A 6398-nucleotide genomic window follows, 5' to 3' on the forward strand; every position below is an offset into this window, starting at 1 on the left:
TTTGAACAAACTACACAATCTACAGGATTCTTCTCCTCCTTACACTCCTTCTTCCTCTCTTTTTCTTCCTTCTTCCGGGCCCTTTCCTCTTTCTCTTTCCCCTCTTCCTCTCCTGAGGGACGTGTTACATGAAAAAAATAAAGCAAAAGTAGGCAATTTTACAACCTAGAAATATTAGAAGAAGCTGAAAACCCCACAAATGTTAAAACAGTGGAGTTGGGGGTCACATAGTAACCCTGATTCAGTGAACAGGTAGGGGAAAATGGGGCAGTGGGGGACAAGCTCCTACTGTTGTCTGATGTGTGTGTGTTGTGTCTGTAAGGATACTGAAGTCAGATCTCTTTTTCTTTCTGTTCTATCTCTGTTTGTCATAAGAGAGGATGATTGTAAGAACTCAGATTGACAGAATATGTTCTCAGAACCATGTCAACAACTGTTCAAAGAATATACACTGTGTTATATTGTTGGGAAAAGTCTGTTTGGCATATTTTACCATATGCTAAGTGTTGAGGTTCACCTATTTCAGAAGGGTCCTATCTAAAAACTGGCTTTTGGAAGAATCAAGAACGGTGTCATGTCACTGTACAATTGCAATAGCAACGGCCAAGCGGTGGTGGCGCACGCCTTACTCCCAGCACTCAGGAGGCAGAGGCAGGCGGATCTCTGAGTTCGAGGCCAGCCTGGTCTACAAGAGCTAGCTCCAGGACAGGCTCTAGAAACTACAGGGAAACCCTGTCTCGAAAAAAAAAAAAACAAACAAACAAAAAAAAAGCAATAGCTATTAGTGTGGAAAGTACATTGCATTTGTGTCCTCTTAAACTTTAATCTTGATGTCTGGACCTCACACTTTCACAGAGCACTAACTGTTGCACTGATGCTATTGATTCTCACCAAATGAATAAAATTAGAACCGCACAGTAACTCTTTGTTCTGTCATTCCTCAATATACAAAGCTTAGTTGCTTGATCCAAAAACTAAAAAAAAAAAAAAAAAAAAAAAAAAAAAAAAAAAAAAAAAAAAATGAGTGTAGTTCCCAGGACAGATGTATCCATGACTAAATATAAATCTTAGTGCACAGATTTATTACACATATTTCAATTTCTCTCAGGCTGCATTTTAGCTGTAGTAAATTATACAAAGATATTAGGCACCATAAGGTTTTAGGCATCATGTGTAAGATGCAGGTTTTGGAGGACAGAACAGCTCAAAGTCAAGTCAGGTACTTAGTCAACCTGCTTTCCACCGTTCCACCTCTCCTGGATGCCATCACCTATTCTCTGAAATGTTAATAGTAATTTTCAGAATTTGAAATATGAACTGCAGATTCACCATATTAACACAGAGGTCAAGAACTGTTTGGATTATTCAAGCATCCAAGTTTTAAGTGAGCAAGCATCGCCGGCACAACATGCTGTCTTAGGAATCAAGTCAACAACACGTGTTTAAGTCTGAGAGCACATTTGGAAACTCCTCGCTGTTTTTTCAAACACCTTGCATCCAGAAAGGGAAAATCATTCCAAGTTGGAGAACTAGAGGCAACATTTGAGATCTTTCACACATCTAATCTAAACTCGTATTTCAAGAAATGCATCTTAAAAACAAAAACCTCTAAAGACCTGAACCAGAATTTATCTTTAGTGGTGACAAAAGCAGATTCAACTGCAGCTCCACCCCTGCCCTCCTCAATCTGATCAAATACAAGCCAAGTAATAATTATGATTACAACTGAATATTGTATTATGAATACATAACTTTTCCCTCAGTATCAATCATTCTGAAGAAGCGAGTTAGAAGAGCAGGAGAAGCAAAGCAAACACAACTTTAAAACCAGTTCTGGTCCTCTACCCAACCTGATTACTATTCTATAGACACTCTGAGTCTACAATCAAGTATCACTTAAGCATCTCAATTTTATGAAAAACCTAGGCAACAAATATGAACATGTACCACTAACCCTAACAGCAAAATAACATATTTTACAAATGAGCACCGATAACTATGACTACTGATACAATCACCTATACTTAAGTCAATGATATATTTTGTAGTATTATTTTAGTATTTATTTCCCATTTTACTAATGGCATTTTCGAGAAGTTCCTTGAAATTTTCTAGATGTTGTTTTAGTGAAAGTATGAAAAATAATTCAACTGTCCAAGATGGTAATTTTATATGAACAGATGTGGTATGCAAACCTAATTTTATCAAATGGACTTTCCAGTGACAAGACATATATCATAATGATACCAAGATACATTCTGAGGTGGTGGGTTATCTGTTTTGAGTTCTCTGATAATGTCTGCTGCTACTGATGCAGAAGATTTGATGATATCAAACTAGAAGTCTTTCCCTCTCTTTTTCTATTTTATATCTTATATCTCCACCCCCCCTTTCTGTCCTTCTTCTCCCTACCCCCACTGGAATTCAGGGAAAACACCATAGGATGTTGTGACTAGTCCAAGACACCTGTTAAAGATGAGCAAGAGGGGTCTAGACTCATCTTTTACACCAAAAGATAGAGAATATTAGAACCCAGTGCAAGTAAGATCAATGTTCACATGGAGAGAACAAATGAATGCATGAAATAGACAAGCAGATATGTGAGACTCATAGAGGCACAACCAAAACAGGCCCAGGAGTCAATGATGCATGGACAGCAAAGCCAGATAAACCCGCTAAGAAAAGAGGGGTAAAATAATATTTTCTCCAACTTCTTCAAGACTGTACATTCAGAACTGGCCTGGGCATACATCTCACAACTCCATCACCCCAAAGGCCAAGGCAAGAGATCAAGAGCTGGCGGCTGGTGTGGATGACATAAGGAACCTGCCCTCTTAAAAAAAAATGGAAAAGAGTATATTTAGCACAACTGTAGAGCATATGCTAAAATAATGCTTGACTTGTAACATTAAAATAAAGCTTTGCCATTTTGATGGTTGTGTAAAAGACACCGGCTCCCAGTGTCCTAACTTCCATTCATCATCAAAGAAACAATGATGTCCAATGGTTGCCTCTATTTCAAGGTCACCATGAGCAAGGTCATGTACTTCTCCGTGCAAAGTCACAACCACAGAGAGAAAGGGCTGCACAGAAAAGAGCTGTGTTTGTGCCCTGTTGCCGCCTGCTTTGTAAGTAGCCCCATTTGGGAGGGATAATTAACAGGGATCCTGAAGAGAGTAGGTGGCTGGGGACAGGATTAAATGAAGAGAAGTTTCCCTTTGACAACAGGGGAAGGAAAGAAGGTGTATGAACTGCAAAATCCTAATTCCTCAAGGCTGAAATGTTAGCAGCAACAACAAAAAAGCAGACTCTCAGAGGTACACACACACACACACACAAGCCAAGAGAAGCAGTGTGTGCTTAAGCAGTTGAAAACAAACTATCTGAGGTTGTTTCTCTGCTGTTCTAACATGCCAGTATCTGTTCAAACAGGAGTTTAATTTTAGCTCTATTAATTATACATTGCATTACAGTTGTTCATACATGGGCAAGCACACACTGCTTGCATGCCCGCACACACGCACACATACAACACGCACAAACACACACACACACACACACCACACACACACTGTAATGCTGCTGCTATGGAATCACGTCAGAATTTCTCAGATCCTTTCAGCCCCTGTGGAACATGATGTGTTTACTCTCTTGTACCTCATACTAATTGTTCTCTAGGAGATAAGCCACCTCAAAGCAAGCTTCTCCGAAAAGAGAAACTTTTGCTAAGAGCCTTAGGAGGAGGAAGTAAAGATTTCTGTGAGGTGCCATACAGGGACAAAGTCACCAATTTTCTGACAGCATATCTTAGATAAGTGGATTAGCATGCTTGGAGAATCAAGCATGTGGCCATGCCTCCCAAAGGCGAGCCAGTTCAGGAGCGTGGTTTTTTGGCTGCACGGATAATAAATACTGATGTTTCTTTCTTGTCATAGCTGCAGTTTTAGATGATTACAACACTCAGCAGAAATATCTCTGAACTTCCCCCTAAGCCCAGCTGTTTGCCCTTGACATCTTGAAGCTGGCACTTCAGTGAGTTCCCTGACTCTGAGGGCAATGCGTGAAATGTAGGACCTAAAGCATCTCTTTATTAAACTTCGTCACTAAATTAATCTTTCCCTCTGGCCAGCTATGAAGTGGCGCTAATGAGGATGGAGTAGAGTCAAGCTGGGGCGTATTTAGCCACAGGCTGCACCTCAAGCTCTCATTCCCTGGCAATACAATCAGGACAGTTCTCTCCTGCCAGCCATGAAAAGGCCACGAAGCAGACCTACCCCTGAAAAGGATTCAGGCAACTTTTCCTCCCCCAACCCCCATCTCTTTGTCTCCTAAGAACTGGAAGCCTGGCAGTGTGACAGCTTGCTTTCCACAGCAACTGCACAACACTTGGACTTCTTCAATGTAAATCATCCCACTATGTATTAAAACCCCAGTTCCCTCCTGCATCCTGTGTGTAAAATGTATCTGCAAACAAAGAAAATCTCTTCTAAGACACCTCACAGTGAGATGGTGTGACACGCACAAAGACACAAACAAACAAATATATCTAAATATTCAGGTCTTTAGTTAATGTGGGGGCTGTGGCATGATGAAATAGCAATCCCCACAGGTTGGAACAGGGACAAGGTCTCTGAGTATCACCCCAGCTGAGCCTTACCAGCATCAACAAAGTAAGGAGAGGAGATGCCCTGTTTGGCTAAATAAAAGACTGTTTTCTGTTTCAACTCCCCCAAAATGCTCAGGTTAATATATATCCTTGGTGGGGCATTGCTATTAAGTGGCTTTAAATTGTTTAGTTCCTGACACCCCAGAGAGGCTACAACACAAAGAAGACGATAAGGATTCAATACTCCAGGACTCCAGACGCTCTGTAATGCTGAATATATGGCTTAACTTCCATGAGCCTCTGTTTCCTCGCTGCAGGACAAATAAGTTGGTGTCAGGATTAAACCACAGAGCGCTGAAGTTGTCTGCCATGATTCCTGCTCACAGCAGATGGGAATGGAATTCAGGGTCATAAGAAATGTACAAGAAAGGGAACCCATTTTCAGACCCTCCAGAAGTCGATTCTACTGATGAAATAGAGATTGCAACGAATATTTTACAGATGAGGGAAGTGAGCTGTGAGAGCCTCCCAATATCCATTTGTGAAGTGGGTGAAAGAAGGTTTGTTCTCAATCCCAGCTTTTCTACAAAGCCAAGCAACTAGCTGAACCCCAGCACAGTACATGTAGGGGAGGGAGTGTCTGGCCCCTCTGGAGGAACTAGAAGCCACCCAGTTGTTGTGCCCCCACCATCTCATCTTCTTCTAAGCAAGTGACAAAGGAAAGGAGGTACCATCCTAATTCGACCTTTCTGGTTTCTTCTCAACTCGCGTGGCACACAGGAAAGAATTATTAAGGCAAAAATTGGCTGGCGGGAGCAGAGCTGGTGTGAGCTTCCTATTAGTCTGTGCAGTGAGTGCTTTATCACACACAACCACCCTGTGACAGGTTAGACGGAGTGACAGAAATGGCTCGCGAACAGCGCGCCGCTTTGTCACTTACCACCCGAGAAAAGCTGCCCTTGGAAAAGAGGATGAGAACTTTGTCTGACAAGTCAGCAGAGTGCAAAGCAGCAGGCATTGAACGAGACTGTTGATGGAAAAGCCCTCCTGATGTTATACATGCCATCGGGACTTTATAAGGGATTGCTGCTTAGAAGGTAGATAGAGATGGCTCAGACAGTAAGCATGAGGGCGTGGATTTGGATCGTCGATGCATAATCAAATCTGGATGGCTATGGCGGCAGTATACACGCCACACGCCACACGCCCACACGCACGCACACTTCTTCCCAACGGCATCACTCATGCCCAAAGGACTGAGTCTTGGTTTTCCCAGGAAGACACACTCCAGTTCCTTCCACCTGCCTATGAGGAAGGGCTTTCTCAGCATTACCCACGCCCTAGGAAGTATACTGCTGTGGGCTTCAGCACCCTTTCTCCTTCCAGATCCATTATGCAGGGCAGGAGTGGGAGGAACGTCCATAATTGCTATATTTCAGGGCTCACTTGGGGCTAGACTTGATTGAACACACACACACAGTAAACTCTTGATTATCCGTGCTAATGGAAGGAGGAGTAATTCAGACTCTGTATTTCCGTCTGACTTTGAAATGTGCTGTGTGATTTTTTTTTCAAGCAATAGCAGGTGGCTTTACTTAGAATGATAATAGGGAAATTACTTTTGGATTGCCAGGGTTTGCCTTTGTAGGTAAAATGGCAGAGAGAAATGTTTTGCCTCCTACTCCCACACTACAAATATACCTGGCAGGCTCCTGGTGCCTTCATTATATTTACTCTTTACCTTCTCCTATTTCCATGATGAACTATAGAAAACAGGAAACCGGTAAGGTTT

The sequence above is a fragment of the Arvicola amphibius genome, chromosome 8, assembly GCF_903992535.2.
Source record: "Arvicola amphibius chromosome 8, mArvAmp1.2, whole genome shotgun sequence".
NCBI classification, from domain to species: domain Eukaryota; kingdom Metazoa; phylum Chordata; class Mammalia; order Rodentia; family Cricetidae; genus Arvicola; species Arvicola amphibius.